The sequence below is a fragment of the Perognathus longimembris genome, chromosome 16 (genome assembly GCF_023159225.1).
Source record: "Perognathus longimembris pacificus isolate PPM17 chromosome 16, ASM2315922v1, whole genome shotgun sequence".
Lineage (NCBI taxonomy): Eukaryota > Metazoa > Chordata > Mammalia > Rodentia > Heteromyidae > Perognathus > Perognathus longimembris.
The window spans coordinates 43426278-43436282 of record NC_063176.1 but is presented as its reverse complement, the minus strand read 5'-3'; the positions used below and the strand labels follow the sequence as shown (position 1 = coordinate 43436282).

At 34.5% G+C, this 10005-nt stretch overlaps 1 pseudogene; it reads left to right on the top strand.

The window, feature by feature from the left end:
• The first annotated feature begins 290 nt into the window (after nucleotides 1-290).
• LOC125364529 lies at nucleotides 291-1070 on the top strand (annotated as a pseudogene).
• The last annotated feature ends 8935 nt before the right edge of the window (nucleotides 1071-10005 follow it).

Here is a 10005-nt window from a genome sequence, read left to right as displayed (position 1 = left end):
TCGGAGGGAGCTTAGTGAGGGCTCTGCTGCTCCTCTGTCATCTTCCTGGATGTCCAGGAGTCCATTTTTTTAAGTAGAGCTTAAGTTATTTGTAGAATAAACTTTTCTATTTCATTATCACCTCTCCAAGTTCCTAGTTACAGCCACAGTTCAGTTACTGTATTCATTATGAAGGTTGAAGGTTTCCTCTAGCATTGTGACTTTACTTTGATCCTACAGTTCTCTAAGAAATTTAGATATCTTGTCCGCAGCCTCACCTTCCCGGCTTTCCTCGTGTCCGCGCAAGCTGCATGGAACCCGGCGGGGACCTGGGGGCCTCGGCGGGCCGCTCGCTGCTGCTGTGCTCCGCGCTGCTGCTGGCGGGCTGCGCGCTGGGCCTGAGCCTGGGCGGTGGGTGCGGGGCGGCCAACCGCGGGGCCTTGGCCTGGCTCTGCTACGATGCCCTGGTGCACTTCGTGCTGGAAGGCGCTTTTGTCTACTTGTCTTTAGTGGGAAATGTCGCAGATTCTGAGGAAGGCTTGATTGCATCTTTATGGAAAGAGTATGGCAAAGCTGATGTGCGATAGCTCCATTTTGATCCATATATCATGTCTTTGGAAATTTTCACCGTTGTGCTAGATGGCTTCCTGGCATTGCTCCTCATTTATGCCATTGTCAAGGAGCAATATTACCGGCACTTCATACAGATCACACTGTGCGTTTGTGAACTCTATGGTGGCTGGATGACCTTCTTCCCAGAGTGACTTAACAGAAGCTCCAACCTCAACACCAACAGCTGGCTGTACTTCTGGGTCTATCTGGTATTCTTTAATGGGGTGTGGGTTCTGAACCCAGGACTGCTACTGTGGCAGTCCTGGGCAGAACTCAAGAAAATGCATTACAAAGGAACTGATTTGAGGAAAAAGAGGTGAATTTTCAAGATCATAAGCACTGACATTCTGCTTAATAATGGATAGATTTAGCATTCCAATCTAAACTGTCTTTTTGTACTATTGCTCCTGAATGACCTGTTTCAAATTGGTTGTGAAGTAACAACGTTTTGTTGTTTTCATTTTTTTAATTAAAGGACAATACACAGCAAAGGCAGAAATTGAAGGTATAGCTCAGTAATAGAGTGCTTGAATAGCAAGCACAAGGTATACATATACACACACACACAAACAAGGAAAGAGAATAAAACTTTAACTTGTAATAATTGCATTTAATTATATACTTTTATGGCTGGTATTAATTGTTCTACACTAATAAAGTCAATATCATAGAAAAAAAAGAAATTTAGACATCTTGTCTATTGAAATTGTTAAACTTTTTATGTTGTTTCATTATAGGTTCTCTGTACACTACCTTCTAATATCCACTTACTATATTGAAGGAAAGGATGATGTATTCTGAGAAAATGTATTTCAAAGAACAGAGTAGCTCTTATACAATTAGGAAAAATAAAGAATATTTAACTTTTAACTTTACCAACCAGTAACAAAGTATTATACAAATTTAAATATATATATGCCAGTCCTGGGCCTTGGACTCGGCCTGAGCACTGTCCCTGGCTTCTTTTTGCTCAAGGATAACACTCTGCCACTTGAGCCACAGTGCCACTTCTGGCTGTTTTCTATATATGTGGTGCTCAGGAATCAAACCCAGGGTTTCATGTATATGAGGTGAGCACTCTTGTCACTAGGCCATATTCCCAGCCTGACCCTTTATATTTTTCAATATTAGAACGTTAGGATAAAGTATACGATAATGAAAGATTACTAATATTTTAATGAGACCACATTACATATTAATCCTAGCCCTAACTTGCGTTATAAAATATGCAAGAAAATTGAAAGTAACCTACTTTTGAAAATATTTATGATGTTTTAGTGGAAACTTAAAGAAATACAACTCTATAAATGCTCCATTCTGGCAAATAAGTGATACAATGCTTTTTTTCTAAATTTCTCTTTGTCATCAAGATGTGAACATCATTTTCCTGGTGTCAAGTATTCTTTGCAGAAATGCACTTGATGTGCTTAGGAGATTGTGAATTTTTATTCTTTCAGGCACTTGAGGTTATAAATACAGAAATTTAACTCTGTGAAAATGCACTTGAGATTTAACATCAGTGTAAAGAATGAATACAAAAGACAAAAATATCAGATGGTTTGTGGGCAGTGTTTAAACTGGGCATGTTTTTAAATAACAACATTTTGACATTCTATGAACCAGATAGGTAAAAGCCGTTAAGATACTGTTTCATTTTGGACCCTAGAAACATATGATCTGTCTCTTAAAATATATACAATAGTTTGCGGATTCATACTTTAGAGAATTATTACATACAGAGTAAATGGAAACATAATTGCATCTTGTAGAATTCTGGTAGTATATTTGCAATTAACAATGTTTATAGATATTCTGAATTATAAAATATGCATGCAAGTTATAAATCAAGTAATATACTTGACTTAAATAAGTATGATGGAAGCAAATACTTGAATGAAAGAAATTCAACCAAGCACCATCCCCCTTGTACTTTTTACATACTCTGAAATTATACCAAAGCATTTTTCTTGAAGGCAAAAAAAAAAACCCAAAACCACTGGTTAAAGTTGAGATTATACTTCAACACAACATAAAATTACTTACCACATCATAACTTTACCTTGTATTTTTATTTTTGTATCCATCCTGCATAAAAGGAACCCCCAAATTCCCACAATATAGCAAATTAGTCAGCATATACAAGCAAACAATGGTGGAAGAATGTGCATAATAACCAACAAAGGCCTAAAGAGTGTTTAGATGAGTACAAAAAATGACAACAATTTACAGTAATATTGAATTATTCAAATTATAATGACATGTATTTTTAGATGCATTCTCAATACCAGATCTTACTATGTACATCATTGAATGTGACCACAAATTTATATAAATAGGTTTCCATTACTTTGTGTAATCAAAGTACAATATATTTTTCTCAGTCCAGTGCTCTCCCATTAAAGGCTAAAAATTTATATCTTCACTGGAAAATTTTAAGTTGTTTGTGAAACAACCTTTTTCATATTTCTTATGTATAGAAATTTATATTTAACTGCAACACAAAAATGTTTTAAGACAACTTCAAACTTGGCTGGATTTTGCTGGGATTGGCATACACTCTGTGAAAGCAATTAGCTCACTCCATGAGCATGTTAAAAGTGATTTTCAACTTTCCCTTCCACATTTTGCATGAACAATAACACTAAAGGCTGTATCCCCTAAAGATATATGAGCTATAGGCCATGAGTATAAGCAGTTGCTTAGTAAATTTTTCATTTGTTTGATAGTGTGAATGGAACTTGGCAGTTCTAAGGTTCTCTGGGTATCTGTAGTGCTGTGGACATATTAAAACAGTTCACTGTGTCTTACCATTGATTTACAAGGATTCAGGTAAAAGTTAGTTTCAAAACCATTGACTTAATAGGACCCAAAGATTAGGAAGGATATCTCTTCTTTTGTGCTATTAAAGCACTTACTTTTTATATCATTAAATCACACATTTGGAAGCTTTTGCTAATATTATACTTTCTCTATCTACAAACACTGTAGAAGCAGGAAATGAATATACCAAGTTTTATATCTGAATGACTCAGATTCAAATGCTTTGTATTTGGTATTAAATTCCTTTGTTACTTGATAAACACATATTATATAACATAGTTAATATATTATATATAGCATATGTATTATTATATATGACCCATATATATTATATAATGATTGGGATGCTAAGAAGGAAAGATGAAAAGAGAAATCAAGTAGCTTTATTCTTGTACCACTGAGAGAAGTCAACTTTAATCTAGAGTTCTATGCTATGGTTTACTAACGAATAACGTTTTAGTTAAGAAAAACAAATTTCACCTGCTAACTCATGTAGATCAAGTACACAAAGTATCAGTCAAAGAGCAGATCCATTCATTTGCTACCACCTCAACAATCTCATCAATGTGTTCATCTTGCAAACCTTCCTTTTTATGCCTGAAAAATCATGGTCATCATTTGTGAAAATTCTCTTGATATTTGTCTTAGAATATGGCACTAGAAACAATACTTTCACTTGACACCTGAATGTCCACATCAATAGACATTTGTTTTCTGCTTTCCTCCACTACTGTGGCCCTTTTATGCTAGGACTTTAACTCAGGCTCCTTTGCATCTATTCTTTACAGCGTGGCATCTCACTAACCACAAGCATCCTGCACATGTTATTGAAGGTTATGTATTTCTATTGAGCAGAAACAGATGAAATATGCTTTATTCTATCTTCTCCAGAAGTTGTTGATGATATATCCTTACAAGATCCCTGAAGTGGTAAGCTAAATTTCCCAACCTGAGCTTTGTCTTTTCCATGGGAAATTTACATACAAGAAAGCATAAGTCTTCTCAGTTAGAGTTTAAACTACCTGTGGTATTTCAGAAGATAAAATAAGTTCTCAACTTACCAATATAAATGAGTTATTCATTTCTTCTTATTATTGTAAATATAAGTACCAGGTTATATAAGGAATCGTGATCATTTCTAACAAAGTATAAAATAAAGAAGAGATAGAGAATCAATTCTGAATATACAACAACTTTATTTCGACAATGATTGTATGCATAAATGTAGCAGCTGATATATTTTACCCCTTCAAAAATATTTCAAGGTGGTCATTGGTATATTTTTGTTTTAATAATTTCCTAGCTACAGCTCACGAAGATTTAGGAAAATGATTAATCTCAGGATGGCTGAAGAATTGTGCAAACTGTACCATATACAGCCATTTTTTCCACTAGAATCTTGTGGAAATCCTGTCTTATGTAGGGTAGATGGGAATTTAAGCTGTATCGTCATGAGGACAGACACTATTTAAGCTGAGAGCTCTAATTGCCACTATCATAAAACATGAACATTATTAGACCTATGTCACTGAAGAAAAATCACTCCTGATGAATGGTTGCATTTCTGGTAAACCAGAGTAATAGAATTACTCATTGGTAATTTAATTGGTGAATAAATCATTCACCATACATGCTCACACATTACACTGAATTTGAAAATAAATTAATAATGAATATAATTTGAGCATCAAATCAAACACAAAATCACTGTCAAGGAACTGAAAAGGAAAGCACATTCTCAACTGCTCTTTAATTGTGGGTTGTTTAAAGATCAATGTTATGGAAGAGATAGTTGGAGGTTTGGCATATCCTGTTCACAAAATACACACTTGATAAATTAAAATGAATAGACAATGTGATATGCCTGGATCTTTTAATAGTTAAACATTAAATATTAACACAAGGGCTGGGGATATGGCCTAGTGGCAAGTGTGCTTGCCTCATATACATGAAGCCCTGGGTTCGATTCTCCAGCACCACATATATAGAAAACAGCCAGAAGTGGTGCTGTGGCTCAAGTGGCAGAGTGCTAGCCTTGAGCAAAAGGAAGCCAGGGACAGTGCTCAGGCCCTGAGTCCAAGCCCCAGAACTGGCAAAAAAAAAAAAAAGAAAGATACATTCTTCAGTTGGTGTTACATTTTATATTGTCTTAGAGCAGCAAAAGCAAGTGGCTCAAGTGGCAGAGTGCTAGCCTTGAGCAAAAGAAGCCAGGGACAGTACTCAGGCCCTGAGTTCAAGGTCCAGGACTGGCAAAAATAAATAAATAAATAAATAAATATTAACACAAAGCCATAGTGTCTAGAATTTTTTTCATACAAATGGAAACTTTAAAAAAATTAATAGTCTTGTGTACAAGTGGGCTCATAAAGGATGGTTAGCACTTCTGAAAGCACACTCCATTTGTTAGCGATGTGAGCAGAAGCAAATTGAAGGCATAGATTATAGAATCATCGTCCTGAATGGAGAGCACAAAAATAATTTAGTCTGCATGAATGAAGACTGGTAGGCTCAGAGCTATTGAATGGTTTACCTAAGTGCAGATAATTGACTAGTGATAGAGTTGAGATTAGAACCATTGTCATCTGCTATGAAATGAGAGGTCTTTTCTCTGATCACTCTTCCTCTGATAGAAAGCAACTAAAGACACATCAGGATGACCTTGCTGCCTTCATTCTGCTTCTCGGAATATAAAATGATTATTGAAATGCTGTCTTTAGACATATAGCTCTTAGGAATTAAGGTTTCATCTAGATTCTTCTTAGGGAAGAGATAGGTACCAGAGAGAGTAAATCTTAAGAGAGAATGGTGGTTTTTGTGTTTTCAGGTCCTGCTCTATTAGCTGTGGGAAGGATGAGAACACATACATGTTGATTTGGTTGCTTCTGCTTTCCAAGACAGAAAAAGATACTAAAAAAAACTCTACAGTGATCCTAAATACCCTGCCACACTTTCTTTAGGTAACATGGAAGAGTTTAGGCCATTACAAGACCTGTTCCTCTAAATCTCAGAATCGTACTAGAAGGTCGAGTTGGGCCCCCCATCCTCAGGCTACCCTCTACAGATATGGTTAAGAGAAAATCAGTACTGAATTGCTGTCTGAATGATCCAGAAAGTTTATTATATTTTGAGGAATTCACCTACATGCTAACGGATTTCATTTGACTGAAAGATGCCAACAGAAATTCTAGCTATGTCTAAGGATATATTCTTTTTTCCAAAGCTTTTATTGTAGTGACCAATTATAATTTTCATTTTCTTCTCTGTGTTATGATGTGAAAAGGATTCAAATAATTTGTTCATTAATTGGGTCATTTGGCTCTGTCCAGGTTAAAGAACTTACAGCTGCCATCTTATTAAATCACAGTGGTCCTGGAACGTGTTTCTCCTGTCTAGAAAATTAGGGGGCTTCTTACATAAGGAATGTACTCACTACCTTACGTATGAAACTGTAACCCCTCTGTACATCACATTGACAATAAGGAAATGGAAAAAAAAATAAAAAGAAAATAAGGAAGCTAATATTTAGAGTTGAGGTGAATTTCAAGTATGATATGCAAAGATGGCATTGCAAACAGGTCACCTGTGTAGTCCCTTTTTATTCTTTATTCCCCTAAGAAAACAATTGGAAGTTTACAAACCTTTATAGGGCTAAGTGTTTTACTCTTTCAAATAAGATTCTTACCTATTAATGTGCACAGACACAAGAGTCAAGACAGAAAACTCTGAGGTAGTCTCATTTCTACAAAGTCAGAAGAAATACTTAAATAATTTGGGGATCATTGGACAGCATGTTTGATTTTCTGCAGTTATAGATTACATGATATTAAGAGTTAGGACACACAGACAGAGAAGCATCAGGAACATCTTGTCTTGCTATGTGTTGCTATAGTTACAAGAAGTGCTAAACCAAGAGAAACTGAAGATGTTGCTCTAATAGTATAATTTATAAAATATTACTTCAGGGTTTTTCTCTCTGAGACATAGCACATAGAAGGATATTTTCCCTTAGTATGGTTTCACTTATAACACATTCCAAGATTGGTAATTTGGTGAGATATTCATTCAAATTTTTTCTGTGTTACCAAAATATGAAATAACTATGGCTATGAATGAAGAGGTGGTCTGGTAACTGTGGCAATGTTAACTCTCACAATCTCAGATAAAGTAAGGCTGACCCACAGCCTGATTACATTTTCAAAGCACTTTCTCTAAAATCTGTTGCCTTTTCTATTCTGAAATAGAAACTAAAACTGTGTATGTATCACCAAAGTACTCTAAATACATTTAATGGTGGACTTTAGGTAAGTTAGCATTTGGTACTAAATGATACTTATTTATACACTATTGAGAATAGAATTCTGACATTTTTTTTCTACTCTTCCTCCACTTAAAATTTTTTTTCTTATTTTAAATTTAGAAGCAGTATCTATATTGTAGTAATTTGTATTTCCTTAAAAGAATTAATTTTCTAAGTACTAACATATTTATGATAGTAATTAGAAAACAACAGTATTTCACTTATTAATTTGTCATACAATTATTCGCATTCATTCAGTCCCTGTGAGTATGTAACATATGTCTATGGAAAGAAATAGAGGAAATTGTTTTGTAAACCAAAGAATCATGAGTCACACATATCAAAGACAAAAACTGTATGAATAAGAAGAGATAGGCTCACAGCACTTAGTAGTATGTTAATTTGGGCTTCAGAATAAATGCATTCTTTTGAAAGAAGTTCAACACCAAATGTAGTCACAGAGAAAAATAAACCTCTGGTACGTATTCAAATCCATCCATTCACTCATACATACCTACATACATACATAGCAATTTCTAAGAAATAAGTGGGAAATGCAATGACATGCACAGTTATCATTTGACTTATAGGTACACATTTTTCATCCAAGCTAATGCAAGAAAGAGTTGGTCCTTTGTACTCTAGAGGATTTAACAATAATTATTTAACTGTTGTTTTTTTTTTTGACAGTACTGGAAGTTTTAACTCAGATCTTCATGATTCTTAGAAAGGTCCAATCCTCCTTTGTTTTTGTTATTTTTCAGATAGGGTCATGTGGATTTGTTGGGCCGAACCTATACCACGATCCAATTACCTATTAGATTGCAATCATACACTAATACATTTGGCTCATTAAGATCAAATCTTGTTCACTTTTTACCTGTACTGGCTTTGAGTTCCAATTGTCCTAATCTCTGACTCCAGAGAATATCTGGGATTATTGTTGTAAATTATCTTGGCAGACCAAAACCATTTAATAGTGATTTCTGGAATGGTGATTCTGGACTAAATTTGAGCACATTGATTGTAAAACACCCAGCTCAAGATTAGGCACACACATTCAGATGCGTGTTAGATCCCTTCTTGTCATCGTAATGCTCCACACTTCTGGGGAACATGTGGTTGTTCATTTCCCCTTATTTCAAATATTTCTATCTCAGTTATAAAAACACCCACCTTGTACACACTGCCAATGAATCTAACTCATTTCTTCTAGCTAAGAGCATATACACAAACCAGGATAGAAAAAAATTTTCCCTAAGATTTCAATCTCTGAAACAGAAAGATACAGATTTGTTTTTTCAGTAAATGAGAAGAGCGACCCAGAATGATTACTTCAATGTGCAGGAAAAATCTGTATGTAAAGAGAATGTGAAGATCTATGAATTAGAACATTTAGATAGTTCTTGTTAAATTGAGTGATCAGTTTTCAGTCAGCATTCAATATCAATAATGTTTGGTATATATGACATAACAACTATTGTATTTTACTTAAAACTGATTCAAGTTTTTTTTTTAAATTTATATTAGAAAGCTTTCTTAATCCATCCCTTTAGTATGGTGACTAGTTCTTCTTACATAGGCTGACAGTGCAACTAAAAAGAAAGTTTTACATCATCTTCCCTGTAGAGTAAGGAGGTAGCTATAGACCATTTGTAATGATCATCTAACTCTTAATATTATTTCCTCCTTGGCCATAAAATTTATCACAACACTTTTGTTTGTCCCCCTTTGATAGTTTGCTGTCAAGAATATTAAAAATAAAAACATAAGTCTTCATACAATTGTCCATGTTTTCCGTAGGTATTTTTTTTCTGGTACTTCTGTTTTTTAATGGTTTATCCTTTTATCAATGAGAATTTGATTCCAGAACTTTTACAAACAAGGAATTCAATAGCAACAGCTGCTTTTTCAAGTCTATGTTTATGTCTGACTGTGATTGGAATGAAGCACAGGACTGTGGAAAGTCTTCCAAAGCAGGGAAATTTTAAAACATATAGGTAGTAATTCTCAAACTTTTATATTGAAATATCTACAATGGCAGAATTTTCAGTGTGCTTTCTGCAGTGTTCTATAGGGAGTGTATTCAGTCACAAGTGGACCTGACATAAACTAGTCTAAAGACAAAATTTATCTGAAATTAAAGATTGATTTAAAAACATTGGACAGAAAGAGTTTATCCTTCTCACTATTTTAAAAGCAGTGCTTTAATTTAGTAAGAAAAAAGTAAACTCATAATTCAGATATATGCACAGTGTTTAGCTTTTAATATCCTGAGTATAATATACAACAGACAT